The sequence below is a fragment of the Bubalus bubalis genome, chromosome 19 (genome assembly GCF_019923935.1).
Source record: "Bubalus bubalis isolate 160015118507 breed Murrah chromosome 19, NDDB_SH_1, whole genome shotgun sequence".
Taxonomy (NCBI): Eukaryota; Metazoa; Chordata; class Mammalia; order Artiodactyla; family Bovidae; genus Bubalus; species Bubalus bubalis.
The window spans coordinates 39,289,242-39,310,006 of record NC_059175.1 but is presented as its reverse complement, the minus strand read 5'-3'; the positions used below and the strand labels follow the sequence as shown (position 1 = coordinate 39,310,006).

The following is a 20,765-nucleotide window of genomic DNA, read 5'->3' as shown; positions in this document are numbered from 1 at the left end:
CTCCCTCAACCCCCACCCTGCCCCCTGCAGTGCAGGAGATCAGGGTTCAATCCCTGGATTGGTGGAAGGTGGTAGTATTCTGTAGCTGGGGCTTCCCAGGTGGCGCTAGTGGTAAAGAATCCGCCTGCAATGCAGGAAAGGTGGGTTCCATCCCTGGGGCAGGGAGATCCCATGGAGGAGGGCAGGGCAACTCACTTCAGTATTCTTGGCTGGAGAATCCCCATGGACAGAGGAGCCTGGAGAGCTGCAGTCCATGGGGATCACAAAGAGCTGGACACCACTGAGCGACTACGCACAGCACGCAACTTTGCAAGGCAGCACAGGACAGTGCACTCCAGTGCACATCTTCCTAGCTGCCACTGTTTAGCGAGACTGACCTGCTGAAAGGGGAACAGAAAACCAACACGTGGCAGTATTGTTCCCAATAAATACCCTACATTACACCATTCATGTGAACTGCAATGAATAACTGTACTGTGGAAATTGCCAGCATTAAACCAAAAAGAAGTTTATCAGTTCAGGTGTCTTTTAGATGGTGATTTTATTTGAGAGGGATAAAAGACAGGAAGAGGAGTGTACATCTTGCTTTAAACCAGCTATTCATCACTTCTCTAATTGCTGACCTATGATTTAGGAAGGGAAGACCATGCAGCTAGTTACACAGCTTTTGTCTCTGATGTCACCTGTCAAAGCTAAGACAGGCTGTTCCTTTGGCTTGCTGCTGGTGGTGATGGTAGTGGGGAGCTAGGGGTACAGATAAAGTCTGACTGGTAGTCGTGGGGATCTGTTTAAGACATTATAAACTGAACTTAGATGAATTTCATTTGTATTGGATTAAAAAAAAAATTCAATTGCTTTAGATTTGATCTCACCAAAAAGGGACTCATACCACATATTTATTTCCAGAAAGCTTCCTGCAAAGGACTTGGAGTTAACAACACAGGGGCTTTGGTGAAAAGACTTTTAAAGTTACAGCTGGTTGGCATGACCAGAATGAATCTCAAAGGCGTCCCAAATTAATGGAGAGGAGGAGAGCTTTGAAATCCTTGGGAGTTGAAGCAAGAGTCCATTACGATTCAAACGCAGGGGGGCTCAGGGGGCTAGGGAAGTGAGAGGAGCTCCGGGGCCCTGAGGCCGGGCCCCTCGGCATTCCAGACCCCACAGGGAGGGCGTTCCGCACGGTGCCTCTCAGTTCAGACAGTAGGCGTCTCCTTCCTAACTCGCGAGCAGCGCTGAACGCTGGTAGTTTTCTCTTGCCACCTGATGAACGTCAGGAAACAGTCGCTCCGACCAACTGGTTCAGTCCAGAGACTCTGAGCAGGTTTTAGTTTCCTTTCTGTTCAATAATTTTGGAAACTATGACCGATTTGATTCTGGGTAGAAGGCGCTTGGATTAGTGACTTGCAAACACCAACACGACCACAAACGACTTTGGACGTTAACCAGAAATGAATACTATTCAGTATCTCATCCGTTCTAAAATCCCGGGGGTCGGAACACCGGTGGTTTCCATTAGCTTCAGGTGACGATGATGCAAACAGATTCACGGGGCAGAATCCCACGATCCGCGGAAAACTACAAGCAGTCTGCGGACGCTTGGGGCGCGCGGGCCGGGAGCACCTCCCGCAGGTTGCGGCCGGAGCGCGGGGCCGGATCACCTGACTCGCGGAATTTGGGGCCGCGCGCGGTGGAAGAGGAGGGGAATGGATAGCACCTCCCTCCCGGCTCCCGCGGGATCCGGGTCGGCGGGGGCCGGCGCCGGGCGGCCACGTGGTGGTGCTGCCGCCACCCCCGCCCCGCCGGCCCAGCCCGGGAGCCGCGGCGCCCACGGACCCCCGCAGCGGGGGGAGGAGGAGGAGGAGGGACCGAGGCGCAGGAAGCCGAGCAGGAAGCGAGCCCGGCGGCCGCGTTTTCCTGGGGAAGAGGCGGGCGGGGTTGCGCAGCCAGCGGGGCCGACCCGGGGAGCCGCTGCCGCCGCCTAGATGGGGTGAGTGCGCGGCGCCGGGAGTTGGGCGGCTTCCCGGCGCGGGGTCCTCAGCTCGGGTCCCCGCCTTTGTGTCTGGGGCTCCGATGAGGGTAGGAGGCGCGGAGGACGCGCAGGGCGGAGTGGCTGCGAGGGTCCCTCCACCAGTCCCTTTTCCCCGCCTGCCGCCAAGTGTCTGCAGAGGACAGGCGGAGAAACAGAGGAAGAGGGGAATGGTGGGGGTCCGAGTAGAGAGGAAGGGCGCGCCAAGTCAGGAGAGGGGCTTTCTCCTGCTGATTCCCCGCCACTCGCAGGCCGGCTGGGGTAGGGGTAGGTGCGGAGGGACTGCGGGTGGGAATGAATGACTAGCTCCCCCCACTCCCGGCGGGGCGTTCTGGGTACCCCGAGCCTGCTCCCAGTCCCACCTGCCTGGTCCGCCCGGCGTCTGGCTCCCCCAGGTCCCCGATTCTGGACTCGACCCGCCTCCGCGCTGAACTTGGAGGAGCTGGGGAGGAAGGCGCGAGCCGGAGACTCGGAGGGCTCGGGCGACTGAGGGTCCGCTATTGTTCTCTTCCTGACTCCGGGAACCCTCCGGGTGCAGGCGGGACCACTCCGGGCCTGCAACTGCCCCCCACCCCACCCCACAACCCCTCAGCTCCCCCATCTTTCGAGTCCTTTTCCCCACCGTAGCTCCGAGGAGGGCCGGGAGGAGGGATGCTGGAGTTCGGGCAGACTTCGGAAGGAGGGAGTTCTTGGAGCCGCAAGAGGGGCGCCCGCCCGCCATCTACCCCATCCTCTGCCCAGAAGGGTGGGTGCCCTCCCTAACCCACCCTCCTCCCTTCGCTGCTGGCTCGGGCAGGTTGTGTGCCCGCGGTTTAGTTTTTGCAGTTTGCAGAGTACGTTTGCTAACCCTAGGCTCGCACTCTCCTTTGCTGTGGACCTCGTACCCCGCTTTTGTGGAGGGGGTTGGGACTGAGAGCCGGGAGAGACCGCAGATGCGGCCGATGGAGCCCGGGGTAAAGTGGAGAGGTTGCAAGTGATCTCCCAGCGCCTGAGTTCTGTGCCTAGGCTGGCGCTTCTCCGAAGAGCCCAGTTCAGCGCAACTTCGTTTCCGACGATTGGGGAAATGTGCGAACTCGAGGTCGCTCACCTGGACCTGCGGCTTCGCTTGGCCGCAGGCTCACAGGTGATTTAGTTGGGCTCTGTTTTCTTTCCGGGAGAGGAGACTCCCGAGCGCCCTGGGATGGGGAAACGTTGCCAGTTCTCTGGAGAATGTGATCTCAAGCTCCTCAGAGCCTGGCAGAGGGAGGAGTTGGTTTTGTCGGTCAGTAAGACTTAGCAGAAGCTCATCTTAGCGAGGAGACTCGCATCTTCTTGAGGTTTGGACAAACTTTAAAAGGAGACAGCGCATCACAGGGAGGCTGGGTTTTGATTGCTTGGTCTCCAGCCTGCGGAGTCCTGTTTACAGGTGTGGCTGGGAATTTTATTACTGATGGATGTAATCTGATTATCCTTTCTTAGTGATGCTTAACCAGTGTCATATTTTTTTCTCTTTTGCTTGTAAAATAGTTGATTTTATGTGAGGAATTGTATCCTGTTCTTATAATTTTTAACTAGTCCTTGCATGACTTGGAGTGGGAGAGGTGGTCCCATTCTGGGTTGTCTGCATTCATCGAGATGCTTCAGTAAAGCATTTATTGTGTCATTTACACTCCTTAGATGTGTTTTTAATGCCTTTTTTTTGGGGGGGTGGAGGGGTTATAACCCTCTTGAAAAATCTTATTACTATTATCTGTGAAATTGAAATAAAGTAATGGCTGCTGGGCCCTGGAGATTGAGTGGGGACAGGATGTAGTGCCCTTGTCTGCCAGTATTGTATCTGACAATGAAGTTCTGTCTCCAGACTGCCACTTCTGTAGCGTCTTTGAGACACGCACATCTAGCATCACTCACCTCTTACGGGTGAAGAACCTGAGCTTTGAAAGTTAGGGAAACTTGGCCTTGGGAGTTACTGGAATGTGATGGAGGAGCTTTGTCTATCCCTTCCTTCTATCCTTCCTGTTTTTTTTTTTTTTTTTTTTTTTTTTAAGTATAAGTATGAAAAATTTCAAACATACAAAAAGAGAACATAGTAAGGCTTCCATTTTCCACTACTTATGTTTGAGTTCCTAATCTTTCCATATTTGCTTCATATCCCCCTCTCGTTAAAAATAAACTGCAACTGAAATATTTTATCCATCCCTCCTCTTCTGCATCCATCCTCAGATAACCACTACTGTGAAGTCAGTATACAGAGTGTCCAAACATGTTTGTACTTCTGTGTTACATATCTACAAACCATATCCCCAAGCTTAACATTTTATTTAAGTAGCATAATTCTATATACGTACAGCTTGCATTTTTAAATTTGTCAGTATGTGTTTGAGATGTCTGTAGATCTTATTTACTTTAGCTGCTGCAGAGAATTCTAGTGTATGAATAAATTATAGCATGCTCTTTCCCTTGCCAAGAGAAAATTTGAGAGTTTCCAGTTTTTCACTGTTACACTTTTTCTGCATAGGACAGTTGATCTTTTTCTACTTTTTTTTTTTTTATCTTAACAATGCTACAGTCAACATCTGAAATGTGTTCTGCTTGAGCAATTTCTCTGTGAAACACACCTGTACAGTTGATTGCTGAGTAGTGGGATCTAGGTAATGATGCATTTATTATTTCTTCTTCAGCACGTATGTAGGGTATATGTAGGGTCTCTCAGTTACTTGCTGAATGAAAAGTGAAATTGATCAGTTTTAGCTTTTAAGGTTATGTTAGTTGGCTGAGTTCTTCAGTTTTTGTTTTTGTTTTTGTTTTTTTTTAGAATAACGAGTGCCTCTTAAAGTGTGAAAGTGAAAGTCGCTCATTTGTGTCCGACTCTTTGCAACCCTGTGGACTATACAGTCCATGGAATTCTCTAGGCCAGAATACTGGAGTGGGTAGCCTTTCCCTTCTCCAAGGGATCTTCCCAATCCAGGGATCGAAGCTTGAGACAAAAGTGTGATGCGAGTTTGGGATATTTATACTAAAGCCTTTTCTTGGCCAGTCACTCAGGTGTAACCCTGGATTACTTGCTCAACCTTCTCTTCCTCATTTCTTCAAGCTTGGAAAGATTAGGGGCTTAAGTGAAGTGAAAGTCAGTCATGTCTGACTCTTTGCGACCCCATGGGCTGCAGCCTGCCAGGCTCCTCCGTCCATGGAATTCTCCAGGCAAGAATACTGGAGTGGATAGCTGTTCCCTTCTCCAGGGGATCTTTCCAACCCAGGGATCAAACCCAGGTCCTTGGCATTGCAGGCAGATTCTTTACCGTCTGAGCCACCACCCATCTCTATGCGTGTATGAAAATATGGCTGTGTTCATGACATTTCCCATCTGATTGTAACTCTGTTAATCTGGAAGCAGTTTAAGGCATTAAAACCCTTTGGTTTCCTTATTGTTACTTCAAGTTGCCAGGCACACTCCTGCCTCAGCCACTGCATTTACTGTTCCCCATTGTTTGGATCATTCTTCTGCCAGCTGTCTGCAGGGTTATGCCACTCAACCCCTCAGCTCTTCACTCAGAAAAATCATCTTCTCTGGCCACCCCTTTATGGCATACCCTGGTGTTCCTCTCTGTCTCTCTCTCTCTCTCTTGTTTTTCTTTTGGACCAGGGATCGAACCTGGGCCCTTGGCAGTGAAAACTCTGGGTCCTAACCACTGGACCACCAGGGAATTCGCTTTTCTCCTTTATTTTCTTCCTAGCATGTAATTGCCTTCTAATTTGCCAGGAATTAATATTAGTTTAGTTCATGTTAGTAGTCTGTCTGCACTAGAATCTGTACTCCATGAAGACAGGGATTTTGTCTCTTTTGTTTACTAGTGAATTGGTAGTGTCAAGAACAGTGTTGCACATAGTAAGTACTCAAATATTTGAATTTCATGCCTTTTGTTGTGATTTTTCTACTTAAAATTTTTCTTAGCACATATTGGATGTCCTCAGTGGTGCTGGCTGTTACCCCGGCTGCAACTGAGTGCCCCAGATGTCTTATTTACAGGTTCTATCAGGATAAAAATATAGGTTCTTACAAACAGAGCACTCTTAAATCCATGTGATCTATCCCATAAAGCACTTGTGTCTTCAAATTTTTCTTCAACATTTGCCTTAACCTGAATTCAGAGGAAAATATAAGTAATATGATGCTCAGAAGCATGCCCATCTTTCCTTTTCTTAGTACCTTAGCCTTCCATCAGTTCAGCTATGGATGAGCATGACCAAGTGATACTCATTCTTCATTCCATACAGGATCCAAACAGATTAGAAATGATCTCGAGTAACACCCACCACACTGAATTTCCAAGAATAGAAAGTGTATCTCTCTGAATTGTTGCAGAGGGTTTATTCATCATTGCTTTGATTTTTGTGCATTCATCCTGAGGTCGTGTTTTCTTTTTTCTCTGGTTGGGGGGAATGGTGACCTTAATATGAAGATCCAGGAGCAATCAACATATGAAATAGTATACCCAGAAATACGTAAAAGAAAAACTGTCATATCAGACAGTCCTTAACTCGTGGTACTGAAAGCATTCACTGTTAGTGCTGTGCATTATTTTGCTAGAAGCCAACTGAATATCCTCTGTGTAGGAGAAATGATGAATATAGGAGTTGACAAGACAAAGCTAAATATATCAAAAGCCTCTTGGGTGTATTTTAAATGGGTGATAGTGAAAAGGATTCTAGATTCCCCCCCCCATTAATTATTTACATAGGTATATGATACTGATGGTATCCTTTTAAGAAAATCATGAAGATGCTGCATGATTTAGAGATTATTTCTTGTTTTATTGCTACCCATGAGCTGAAAAGTACAGGTGGTAGTAGTTTAATGAAAGATTGTTAATCAAACTCAGTTTCCCAACTCCAGCCATCTACAATGAACAGACTGCTCCAGCCTTTGACATCAGGCTCACCGATGGGTATTAGTAATCAATATTTTAGCAAGTAATTTTACGGACTTAACATGTGTTTTAAAACAAAGCCTCTTCTCATTGAAGTATGCCTCATTCTTCCGTTTTATAATCTGTGTATAGTAGAGTGTCTGTCACATAGTAGGTGGTTAACATTGAACTATACACACCCACCACCCTCTCGTGTTGCCATAAAGCCCTTCAGGGTGTTCATCAGATATTGAACTTTCGGGAGCCTGGAGGAGAAGTGAAACAGAAATCAAAAGGCTGAGGAGTGGAGGTAGTTAGCCAAAGGCAGGCTGAAGTTCAGAAGATGTATTCCTTTTCAGGGAAGTCAGATCACCTCTCTGAGCCTTGGTTTTCTTTTTTATTTTTATTTGAAACTGCTCAGTTGCAAAGAGTGAAGTTTAGCCAACTGTTATGGACTGGATTCTGTATGCCTTCCCCACCGCCCCTCCCCCACACACAAAATATTTATATATTGAATCCTCATTCCCAGTGCCTCAGAATGTGACTGCATTTGGAGGTTGGGTCTTTAAACAGGTATGTGTGTACTAAGCCACTTCAGTCATGTCCGACTCTCTGCGACTCCATGGACTGTAGCCCACCGGGCTCCTCCGCCCATGGGATTTTCCAGGCAAGAATACTGGAGTGGGTTGTCGTTTCCTTCTCCAGAGGATCTTCCCGACCCAGGGATCAAACCCGGGTCTCCCTGCAGCCAGACTCTTTACTGTCTGAGCCTTACCTATAGTTTAAAAACCTGCTTCCCGCCTTTGGAACAGTTACTGTGTCTTGCCTGCTTCACCAGCTGGTTTTGTGTGATAGGTCTCACCTCATCTAACCTGAACCTGGGACCTAGACCAGTTCTTCCCGTAGTAACTGGCCTTCACTGGAAACAGTGTCTTGCCTTATAAATTCCACAGCTACCGGTCACCCCTGGGTAAGGGGCAATCTTTGGGAGTTCATGACTTGTTCCTCCCTGCTTCTAAATGAACAAAATCCAGTTGTGAGAAAAATTGGTTGTAGGCCAAGGAGTTTATTGTACAGTGCAAGAAAATACATAATTTTTTCCTAAAATTGGCATTTAGTAAACAGCAAATTCGGAGAAGGCAATGGCAACCCACTCCAGTACTCTTGCCTGGAAAATCCCATGGATGGAGGAGCCTGGTAGGCTGCAGTCCATGGGGTCGCTAAGAGTCAGGCACGACTAAGCGACTTCACTTTCACTTGTTACTTTCATGCATTGGAAAAGGAAATGGCAACCCACTCCAGTATTCTTGCCTGGAGAATCCCAGGGACAGAGGAGCCTAGTTGGCTGCCTTCTATGGGGTCGCACAGAGTCAGACACGACTGAAGCAACTTAGCAGCAGCAGCAGCACACAGCAAATTTATCATCAAGTAATCGAGCATAAGCATTTTGTCCTCTACTATATCAATTTTCCTCACTGTCAATAATTACTTTCAAACCTTAACTCTTCTTGTCCCTGTTAAGTATTGCAATTGGTAACAGTGATATATAAAGTGAGTTAGCAGTAGCAGCAACAGTGATATCAATCTACAGTTGTTTTTTTTTTTTTCTTTCCTTCTAGATGAACTCAGTTTGCTTAATCCAGAATATTTTATTTTTAAAGAGCTAAATGAGTCTAGAATTAACAACCCCAGCAGCATCTCTCTTTTCACTTTCACTACGTCTGTCCAGTTCCTTTTGCTGGCTGAAATGACAGAAACCCAGCCAGGAAAGAAAGCTTTGGCAGAGCTCATTGGTGGGGAATACAAGGCTGAGCAGCTTCCTTTGCTCTAGGGCAGCACAGAGTCAAGTGTTTTCCTCTAAGAGAAGTTCATTTTGCAGACCGAGGCAGGCCATCTAGCAGGAATTCTTAAATATTTTTGAGTCAAAGATGGACATTTTTGCAAATTGGATGCAGGTGTTGGACCACTTTTCCTAGAGGGAAATTCACTTATATGCAATGATGCTATCCACTTGTAATCTTTGTTGGTTTCAAAAGGTTCGTGGAAGTCCCTGGGCTCAGCCTAGTTGTGAACATCTTTGGAATCCCCAGGTTAACCCAAGATCTGTTGAATGTACCTAGAATATCTTGTTGCATTTGTCCTACTTACTTTTAACGGCCACCTTATAAGGTCGGGAGTACAATGACAAGGGGGTCTGTTTTCTAACAAGTGCCGCTGTTCCTCAGACCTGACAATATCATATGTGTATGTGTGCTGTTGCTCAGTCATGTGTGACCTTTTGCAACCTCATGGACTGTAGCCCACCAGGCTCCTCTGTTCATGGGATTTTTCAGGCAAGAAATACTGGAGTGGGTTGCCATTTCATCCTCTAGGGGATCTTCCTGACCCAGGGATCGAACCTGTATCTCCTGTGTCTCTTGTATTTTAGGCAGATTCTTTACCACTAGCGCCACCTGGGGAGCCTGATCGTACAAGAGTGCAAAGTAATAACTGTGGGTCTTATACCCTCAGTAGGAAAACCAGTCTATGTACCATCGACCATTTTTAGGAGCTATTTCTATTGGAAGCAGTAAAACGCTATTTAGGAGTAATAAGTAGTAAACCTGTCATATGACTATTTCACAGAGATGTGCTGGATTCTAAGGCTGGGTCTTGAGTTCCTCACCCCAGGGATATTTCTTGGTCTAGTGCTGGTACATACTGTTTTCTGCTTTCCAGGGGACAGCAGTTTCCTCCCTTTCCTGTTGAAGGAGGGAATGATGTCCCTGGGTCCAGCACACAACACTTCTAGCTCACGGGGGTCAATCTCTTACTGCTCAACCAGGTAGGGGAAATATCTCCAATTCTCTGTGTCCTCCTCTCAGTCTCCTAGCCTATGGGGCTGCCTCCAAAAGGGACCCAAGGAAGATAGGGTCACATTTCCTAGCTGGGGAGCTGGTCCTCAGAGGCTGGCTTTTTCAGAGGAACTAGCCCATCTCTGGGAAGTAGCAGATGCTGGTAGAGAGTCATCCCAGGGTCATCAGCCATGCTCAGGAAGGAGCTTGTTCTGTCACTGTCCACCTTAGGTGACATCCTTTATCTCTTTAGTGAACATTTGAGCTGGCTATAACAGAAGGTAAATAATGTAAGCTTTTTTCGACAAGTTCTTTGAATTGACTTGAGCACCTTCTCTGTCTGCACCAGTCGCTTTGCTTCTAGACTGGCAGATTCCGGAGGTCTGGGCCTTCTTGCTGCTGCTAAGTCACTTAAGTCATGTCCGACTCTGTGCAACCCCATAGACGGCAGCCCACCAGGCTCCTCCGTCCTTGGGATTCTCCAGGCAAGAACATTGGAGTGGGTTGCCATTTCCTTCTCCAATGCATGAAAGTGAAAAGTGAAAGTGAAGTCACTCAGTCATGTCTGACTTCGCGACCCCATGGACTGCAGCCCACCAGGCTCCTCCATCCATGGGATTTTCCAGGCAAGAGTACTGGAGTGAGGTGCCATTGCCTTCTCTGGGCCGTCTTACTCAGCATCAAATCCCTTGTGAGCAGTACATATTGGTGGAATCATTGAGTGGTAGATAGAAGATCTGGGGATGAACAGCAATGCCTGCCTTCATGGAACTTTGAGTTTTAATGAGGTTAACACATTTTTATTCCACTGGAGTACAAGGCTCTAGTCGTTGGAGTGGGGTCGTGGGGGGAACTCAATCGACAGCAGGTGTTGAGGTCTAGGAAAGAGAAATGAGCCCTCTGAACGTGGCACAGTCAATAAGGGGCGAAGCTAGAGGTGAGCCTCAGTTCTGGCTACTCTTGGCACAGGGCTTCTAGATGTTGTCCTTTTCTTTTTCTCACTGATATAGACAGTGACCTTGGGAGTCCCACAGGTAGCTAAGGACAAGTGTTATGAATGAAGAGGACTGGTATAAACTCTGACTTGCTGCAGTGGACTCTGGTGGGGAGTCCGAGGTGAGGCAGATGGCTTTGAACAGCAACAGGAAAGTTGGCAAAGGAACTGGAACCCAGGCCCTTGGGATCCTGCTAGGCAAGAACCACATAAACAAACCCATTTGTCAAGCTTTGTCAGTGAGTTAACAAGATCTGTGCTGAGCCTCTTAGTTTGATGAGAAGGCTCACATAACTTGACCATCTCCTCCTACGAGAGTTGACCTGTTTGTGATTGATGGCTTTTCAAAAATGAAAGGGAGTGCTGACTTTGGGTGGATGGTTTTGACCCATAGACATTTCACTGGTGGGAGAAGCAGCCTGTACACAGTGGCTCCTCCCAGCTGCCCCAGAGGACGTGGGAACCTCTGAGCTGGAAGGCTAATGGACTTGTGAGTTGCTTTTTCTTTCTTCCTTACTAAAGACAGCCAGAAGCAAAACACAGTTGACCCTTGAACTGTGTAGGGGTTTAGGGGGATACCTCCCACCCCACTACCACCAAGTTGAAAAATCTGTGTATCACTTTGACTCCCCTAGAACTTAACTTCTAATAGCCTACTGTTGACGGGAAGCCTTACTAGTAAAACAAATTGTTGATTAGCACATATTTTGTATGTTATAGATATTATTTATTGTTGTTGTTCAGTCGCTCAGTCGTATCTAACTTTGCAACCCCATGGACTGTAGCACGCCAGGCTTCCCTGTCCTTCACCATCTCCCAGAGCTTGCTCAGATTCATATCCATTAAGTCAATGATGCCATCCACTATCTTGTCTCTGTCAGCCCCTTTTCCTCCCGCCTTCAATCTTTCCTAGCATCAGGGTCTTTTCCAATGAATGGGCTCTTTGCATTAGGTGGCTGGAGTATTGGAGCTTCAGCATCAGTCCTTTCAATGAATATTCAGGATTGATTTCCTTTAGGACTGACTGGTTGGATGTCCTTGCAGTTCAAGGGGCTCTCAAGAGTCTTTTCCAACACCACAGTTCAAAAGCATTAATTCTTCAGCACTCAGCTTTCTTTATGGTCCAACTCTCATGTCCATACATGACTACTAGAAAAACCATAGCTTTGGCTAAACGGACCTTTGGCAAAGTAATATCTCTGCTTTTTAATATGCTGTCTAGGTGTGTTATAGCTTTTCTTCCAAGGAGCAAGCGTCATTTAATTTCATGGCTGCAGTCACTATCTGCAGTGATTTTGGGGCCCAAGAAAATATAAAGTCTGTCCCTGTTTCCATTGTTTCCCCATCTATTTGCTGTGAAGTGATGGGACCGGATGCCATGATCTTAGTTTTTTGAATGTTGAGTTTTAAGCCAACTTTTTCACTCTCCTCTTTCACTTTCATCAAGAGGCTCTTCAGTTCCTCTTCACTTTCTGCCATAAGGGTGGTGTCATCTGCATATCTGAGGTTATTGATATTTCTCCTGGCCATCTTGATTCCAGGTTGTGCTTCATCCAGCTGGGAATTTTGCATGATGTACCCTGCCTATAAGTTAAATAAGCAGGGTGACAGTATACAGCCTTGACGTACTCTTTTCCAAATTTTGAACCATCCATTATTCCTTGTCCGGTTCTAACTGTTGCTTCTTGACCTGCATACAGATTTCTCAGGAGGCAGTAAGATAGCCTGGTATTCCCATCTCTCAGAATTTTCCACAGTTTGTTGTGATCCACAACAAAGGTAGTCAAAGGCTATAGCATGGTCAATGAAGCAGAAGTAGATGGTTTTCTGGAATTCTCTTGCTTTTTCTATGATTCAGTGGATGTTGGCAATTAGATCTCTGGTTCTTCCGCCTTTTCTAAATCCAACTTGAACATCTGTTAGTTCTCAGTTCACGTACTGTTGAAGCCTAGCTTGGAGAATTTTGAGCAATACTTTGCTAGCATGTGAAATGAGTGCAGTTGTATATTGTAGCCTTACAATAAAGTAAGCTAGAGAAAAGAAATGTTAAGGAAATAGTGTAAGGAAGAGAAAATACACTTCCGGTACTGTATATGTATTGATACCCTACAATACAATACAATGTATTGATACCCTAAGTTCACGTTGTCTGTTTATGTGATTAATTGCCAGTATCCACATCAGTGTAGTCTTATGATACAAAACACTGTTGATGTTGTATGTATTATTAACATTGGACATCAAAAATGAAAAGTTGTGAAAAAATTCATATTTATAGGAAGAAACAGCGGTGTGATTGCTTTAAGGTGGCTTAGTATAATTGGTACAATTGCTTCATGGTAGTGTAGCCTAGGCACTAATGAATGAATCTTTATAAAATTTTATGGTATACAGTATTAAATGGTACCCCACTCCAGTACTCTTGCCTGGAAAATCCCACGGACGGAGGAGCCTGGTGGGCTGCAGTCCATGGGGTCGCGAAGAGTCAAACACGACTGAGCGACTTCACTTTCACTTTTCACCTTCATGCATTGGAGAAGGCAGTGGCAACCCACTCCAGTGTTCTTGCCTAGAGAATCCCAGGGATGGGGGAGCCTGGTGGGTTGCTGTCTCTGGGGTCGCACAGAGTCGGACACGACTGAAGCAACTTAGCAGCAGCGGCAGCATTACAGTTATATTCATAATACAGTATTGAAAACTGTTACATTTTTAAACAAAGCTGCTTAGCATGTTGATAGGCTGATAGGCAGTTTCTCCTATTATGAGAGAGAGGCATACTGTAATTTTTTTAAAGCAAAGTTAGAAAACAGTAAGAAATCTAATGCATTACTAGTTTTATACTAAATATCACCCACCTTATGCCTGTTTAAGGATAGACTGGTATCTGCACATTTTATGCATTCATGATATACCTTAAAATTTTTTTTTTCTGTTTCTAGGCTACATGGTTCATCGGTGAGGTTTTTCAAATTGTCCCAAATCTCCAAAAAGCTTTCCAGTCTATTTATTGAAAAAAAATTGCATGTAAGTGGACTTGCATAGTTCAAACCTGTGTTGTACAAGGGCCATAAACATATGTGGGGCCCTGAGGTCCCACATTGAACCATGTCAGGAAGGCCTCACCCACAGCCAGGTGGGGAGAAGCCTACCATTCTGTCTCCAAGTGAATCTTATTTTGGGCTCAATCCACATTCATCATGGATGCAAGAATATGCTCAGGACCTTCTTGAATCTTCATTTTTAAAAAATCCTTAATTTTCTTTGGGGCTATATAATTTTTCTCTTTTGAGAAAAAAGTTTCACATTTCTCTCCTTTGAGCTTTATTATTTACTTAAAAAAATCTTTGTTTGGCTATGCTGGGTCTTTCAGCATGCAGCATCTTTAGTTGCAGTATGTGGATCTAGTTCCCTGACCAGGGATTGAACCTGGGCCCCCTGCATTGGGAGTGTGGAGTCTGACCACTGGACCCAGCAGTGTGTATTAGTCACTCAGTTGTCTCTGACTCTTTGCAACCCCATGGATTATAGTCAGCCAGGCTCCTCTGTTCTTGGGATTCTCCAGGCAAGATAACTGGTGTGGGTTGCCATTTCCTTCTCCAGGGGATCTTCCCTACTCAGGGATCTAACCCCGGTCTCCTGTGTTGCAGGCGGCTTCTTTATGATCTCAGCCACCAGGGAGGCCTCTGGACCACTAGGGAAGTCCCTTTGAGCTTTTTTTGAATTCGGAAGAAACTAGGAAATATAGGCATAGACACTAACCAGTATCTGTATACCAACCAGGATTTCCTAAGTTTTTTTTTTTTAAAGGAAAAACTCCTTTCTTCCACTAACCTTGTATATACATCCAGTCAGCAACACCTTGATACTTAGATTCTTTCTGTGCTTTACAACTTTAGGTCGGGTTTGGTGTGCCGTTTGGTGACTTTTTCTATTGCTTTTCCTCTAGAGTCTTTAAAAGCTAGAAAGAGATGACCCCTGTCCCAGCCTGTCTCCCAGCCGATCTGTGGACGGCTGTGTTACCACTTGTGACTTGTCTGGCAACAAGCTTGCTTTCTTCTTCTGCTTTAAAACAACCCCTGATTATTTTAAGTGCAAACCCCTTGGAACAAAGCGCATTTGATTTTCATTACATTGCAGATGGGTGTTTTTGTTCACGGTGGCAAAAGAAACAAAGAGTAGCTCACCCTATCCTGGTGATATCTGAGGTGGCAGCCTGCTGGCTGCGGGTGCTTCTGTGTGGCTTCCAGAACAAACACTGCCTGCACCCCCTACCCCATTACTGTCTCACTGGTAATTGTTTTAGGACACACTTTTATTATGGTTGTAAATGTAATGGTTGTAAAACATTGTAGTATTGCGTTTTGTTTTTGTTTTAATAGCTTGGAAAGAGGTATACAGGACACAGGTATACTGTATACAGGTATACAGTATACAGGACATCAGAATAATTTCCTAAGGAACACAAATGTCCTAGTGATAGGGAAGGATTTAAATATCTAGCCGTTCTGCTTTTTCATATGGTTGCCAAAGCATGGAAACCTCCACTCCAGTCTGTAGTTTGCCAGCTCAGCTGAGTATAAAAATAGCCACTTCACTTGTCTGTAATTATCTTTACATTTTATGTTATTGACTGGGTATCTTTAGCCAAGCTATATGGAAAAGGGTTTTTTTTTTCCTGGACTGGTGAGCTCATTACATTTATTCACTATGTATATGCTTCACATGTTAAAAGGACAAAGAAATAAAATGCCGCCTTCCCCTGGAATGTTGTGAGTGTGCACAGCCAGAAGGGAATGCCTTTTTTCATATTGGTTTGTTCAGACTTCCTAGGGGAAGCTCTGTATATGCCAGTGGCCGATCTGAGGACTGTTCCATCTTTAAAGGCAACAAAATTTTAAGTTGTAAAAAGGTCGGTCTGTTGGTCAGACTTTTTAAAAATTACTAGTGCTGTTTAATATGCAGCCCAGAAACTGAACTTGAGTGTCAACCCAGCCTTCTCTATTTTTAAATTGTGCCACTTTGGCCAAATAAACTTTCTGGGTGGCAATTTCCTAATCTTGAAACTGAGAATAAAAGCAATAGGATCTAATTTTGAAGTGGTGTGAGCATTAAGTGAGATAATACTAATTTAAATCAGATAGTAAAAAAAAATTTTTTTTTGCAAAGTAATGATGTAAATCATAGCTGTTGTTAATATTACTAAGGTTATCATGTTCTGTATCCTACCTTTGAAGAACTGTTGTTAGATTGGCCAATATAATCATACCTGCCATTATAAGCTATAGCACTAAAAAGGGGTTGCCCTCAAAAGTCATTGACACACATTTGCCAGGTATCTTTTGTGTAGTTTGGGACTATGTTTTCCTGTGTTATCATTCCTCCATTTAGTCCTTCTTTATATCCTTAGGTAATGTGGACCGAATAAAGGCATATTTCCTATAGTTGTGATCAATCCTATTCCCAGTTGTATTAACAAATTCCATTGTGTCTCACCAGACAACTTTTGTTTCAGTCACCATCTAGGCACAGAGGAGTAATCTTGTGGTTAAAATGAAGATAGTAGTGTCTAGAATGAAGTGATGGGGAACTTAAATTCCCTTTTGAATCCTTTGGAAAATTGTCCACCTGTTGATAGAGGAAAAACAGACATGTTTTCTGAACCATATATAACAGAGTAATAGTTTGCATAGAAGTCTGTCAGTCTTGAAATGAAATTTTAAAAAATTTTTTATTGAAAGCATTTCCTCTAAAGTCAGGAACAAGACAAGGGTGCCCACTTTCACCATTACTATTCAACATAGTTTTGGAAGTTTTGGCCACAGCAATCAGAGCAGAAAAAGAAATAAAAGGAATCCAAATTGGAAAAGAAGAAGTAAAGCTCTCACTGTTTGCAGATGACATGATCCTCTACATAGAAAACCCTAAAGACTCCACCAGAAAATTATTAGAAATAATCAATGACTATAGTAAAGTTGCAGGATATAAAATCAACACCCAGAAATCCCTTGCATTCCTATACACTAATAATGAGAAAACAGAAAGAGAAATTAAGGAAACAATTCCATTCACCATTGCAACGGAAAGAATAAAATACTTAGGAATATATCTACCTAAAGAAACTAAAGACCTATATATAGAAAACTATAAAAGACTGGTGAAAGAAATCAAAGAGGACACTAACAGATGGAGAAATATACCATGTTCATGGATTGGAAGAATCAATATAGTGAAAATGAGTATATTACCCAAAGCAATCTATAGATTCAATGCAATCCCCATCAAGCTACCAACAGCATTCTTCACAGAGCTGGAACAAATAATTTCACAATTTGTATGGAAATACAAAAAACCTCGAATAGCCAAAGCGATCTTGAGAAAGAAGAATGGAACTGGAGGAATCAACCTACCTGACTTCAGGCTCTACTACAAAGCCACAGTTATCAAGACAGTATGGTACTGGCACAAAGACAGAAATATAGATCAATGGAACAAAATAGAAAGCCCAGAGATAAATCCACGCACATATGGACACCTTATCTTTGACAAAGGAGGCAAGAATATACAATGGATTAAAGACAATCTCTTTAACAAGTGGTGCTGGGAAATCTGGTCAACCACTTGTAGAAGAATGAAACTAGAACACTTTCTAAGACCATACACAAAAATAAACTCAAAATGGATTAAAGATCTAAACGTAAGACCAGAAACTATAAAACTCCTAGAGGAGAACATAGGCAAAACACTCTCTGACATACATCACAGCAGGATCCTGTATGACCCACCTCCCAGAATATTGGAAATAAAAGCAAAAATAACAAATGGGACCTAATTAACCTTAAAAGCTTCTGCACATCAAAGGAAACTATTAGCAAGGTGAAAAGACAGCCTTCAGAATGGGAGAAGATAATAGCAAATGAAGCAACTGACAAACAACTAATCTTGAGAATATACAAGCAACTCCTACAGCTCAACTCCAGAAAAATAAATGACCCAATCAAAAAATGGGCCAAAGAACTAAATAGACATTTCTCCAAAGAAGACATACGGATGGCTAACAAACACATGAAAAGATGCTCAACATCACTCATTCTCAGAGAAATGCAAATCAAAACCACAATGAGGTACCATTTCACACCAGTCAGAATGGCTGCGATCCAAAAGTCTACAAGTAATAAATGCTGGAGAGGGTGTGGAGAAAAGGGAACCCTCTTACACTGTTGGTGGGAATGCAAACTAGTACAGCCACTATGGAGAACAGTGTGGAGATTCCTTAAAAAACTGGAAATAAAACTGCCTTATGATCCAGCAATCCCACTGCTGGGCATACACACTGAGAAAACCAGAATTGAAAGAGACACGTGTACCTCAATGTTCATCGCAGCACTGTTTATAATAGCCAGGACATGGAAGCAACCTAGATGTCCATCAGCAGATGAATGGATAAGAAAGCAGTGGTACATATACACAATGGAGTATTACTCAGCCATTAAAAAGAATACATTTGAAGCAGTTCTAATGAGGTGGATGAAACTGGAGCCTATTATACAGAGTGAAGTAAGCCAGAAAGAAAAACACCAATACAGTATACTAACGCATATATATGGAATTTAGAAAGATGGTAACAATAACCCTGTGTACGAGACAGCAAAAGAGACACTGATGTATAGAACAGTCTTTTGGACTCTGTGGGAGAGGGAGAGGGTGGGATGGTTTGGGAGAATGGCATTGAAAAAAAAATTAAAAAAAAAATTTTTTTTTACATTGGAGGATAATTGCTTTACAATGTTGTGTTAGTTTCTGTTGTACAGCAACATAAGTATACATATATCCCCTCCCTCTTGAGCCTCCCTCCCACCCCCTCCATCCCACCCCTCTATGACGTCACAGAGCTCTGACCTGAGCTTTGAAATGAAATTGTTGATTAATCATCCCTTCTGCATGTGGCAGAGTGAATCTTTTAAACTAACTTTCATCCATTATCAACTTGCGGGATTTACTAGATCTGAGCTTTATGATTTGATAGTAAGTGAATGTTAAACATGATAACCTATACTTTTTCCCTTAATTTTGTGCCTGCCTTGTAATAATAATAAGATGCTATAATTGCCAGTTGTGCCAATCTTTGAGGGGAAAATGTGAATCATTACTGTCTAATAGAATATAAGCAAGCCATAAATACATGTCATCACAAGTCACTTCAAAGTTTCTAGTAGACACAAGAAGGAAAATGAAGCAACTGAGATTGTAATCATCTTTTATTTTTATCTAGTATATCCAAAATTCTGTCAACATGTATTCAGTCAAGCTATTAATGATATAGTTGACATTTTTTTTAATAGTAAATCTTTGAAATCCATTGTGTATTTTCCACTTACAGTGCATGTCAGTTTGTGTTAGCCATGTTTCAAATGCTTAGTGGCCACGTGTGGCCAACGACTGCAGTATGGGACAGCACTGGTCAGAGTAGTATGTCATTTTGTAGGTCCTGTAACCCCAGGCCGACCTGACACTTAGAATGGCCTCAGTAGATGCAAGTTTGATTAAGCTTCCCTGTGTCTTTAACCTAGTTATCTGGGATTTTGCCCTTCATTTTCAGTGTTTCCTTAGAGAAGTATGATAGCTCACTAGCTTCATCATGATCTGATTACACATGAAATAGTGGACATTTGTGTTCTTGGTTTACAAATCTGTGTGTCTCTGCTTTCTTGCATGTGCGTTAATCAGCATGGACTTTTTTTTTCTCTGTTGTAGGCAAGGATTATGTATGGGCCAGTTTTCTACGTTCCCCTGTGTACTTGGCCCAGAGTTGGTAGGCAGTGCCTCTGGGTAAACAAGACAGTATAGATTTCTTAGTTTTCCTCTTAAATTGCAAGTTCTTGAATAGCCGCGATGTTTTTACTCTCTAGAGCCTCATGGGATCAGATGCCAGGTATGTGAGTTTGTGTGTGGGGCCCAGGGTGGAGGGGAGTGCGTTTTAAATCTTTGTTGCAGGTGACAGATGTACTCCCCATCCTTTATGTTAATGCTGTTTTATTCTATCCCTCACTACAGAAAATGGTTGAAAATGGAAAGAAGGTCCAGGGTCTCAAATTCAGTCAACAGAGTCTGTGTTCACTATGTAGGTGGTCCTAGGGCCCCCGACAGAGCATGGGCATGGAGTGGCCTGGGGCTTCTAGTGGAGAGGATCTGGAAGGTTTTTCCATTTGCGCTGCCAGGACATTAGTGTGGCAAATCCAGGCCAGCCTGACCCCTAGGAGGTGATGCTTGGTGGCTGAGCTACTGTCGGGCTTCTCTTCCAGGTGTCTTGTTTAGAATCAATTAGGCTGAGTGAAAGCATGCATCCTTATCATATCTTCAGCGATATTCAAGGATTAACTGCTCTGAGAATTATCCTTGGTCCTTGAGGTCTCCTGATCCAACTGAACCCCACCGTTCCACCCCCTCCTCCAGGCAGCTTCCCCACTGTCTGCCCCCATCTCCTTGCCCCACCCACCCAGAAGCCTCTATCTTCCTCCTGAGCCACATCACAGGGTCCTTCAGGACCCAGCTGCTATGATGGTTTTTCATTTCGTGAGGGTTTTTAACAGTCTAATTCTATTCATTTCCAGTTACTCGTGATTGTTTTCCTTGTTGGCAGGTTCCTGTAGGAGAGCGAAAGAGCTGGTCATATTTTCAGAGTGGAAATAACCCAGAAGGTGGGGCTTGCTGGCCAGGTCTTCTGTGGTGAAGAAAGAATGGAATGCTTGGAGGTGGGGATGGGTGAGGGTATGCTGGCAGATCAGGGAGCAGCTAATAGCCAAACAAATGGATGATAAATAGGCCCTCCCTAACCTATGGGTTCAGAGGGGACCTTATAGGTCACCCCACTGTATTCAACCACTTAGACTCTGGAGTGTGTATTTCAGTTCTGTAGGTTCTTAAAGTGAATTTAGCTACAGGCTTCCAAATGAGCTGAACAGACAGACATACAAACTCCAGAGGTGCTGCCGAGGTTCTGGGCTCCTCTTTTACTGTGGCATCTAAAG

At 44.2% G+C, this 20,765-nt stretch overlaps 1 protein-coding gene across 4 annotated transcripts in view; it reads left to right on the top strand.

Annotated features, from left to right (window-relative positions):
- Positions 1–1,854: 1,854 nt before the first annotated feature.
- Positions 1,855–20,765, top strand: part of RAI14 (retinoic acid induced 14) — a 164,393-nt gene continuing 145,482 nt past the window's right edge. The window contains exon 1 of one of the 4 annotated variants that reach the window (XM_006071887.4): positions 1,855–1,987. The gene's annotated coding sequence lies outside the window, so the exon portion shown is untranslated. Of the gene's footprint in view, positions 1,988–2,161; positions 2,294–3,406; positions 3,432–9,711; positions 9,737–20,765 lie in introns of those variants that run through there. The other 3 variants (XM_044932530.2, XM_044932532.2, XM_044932531.2) reach the window with 3 other exon arrangements.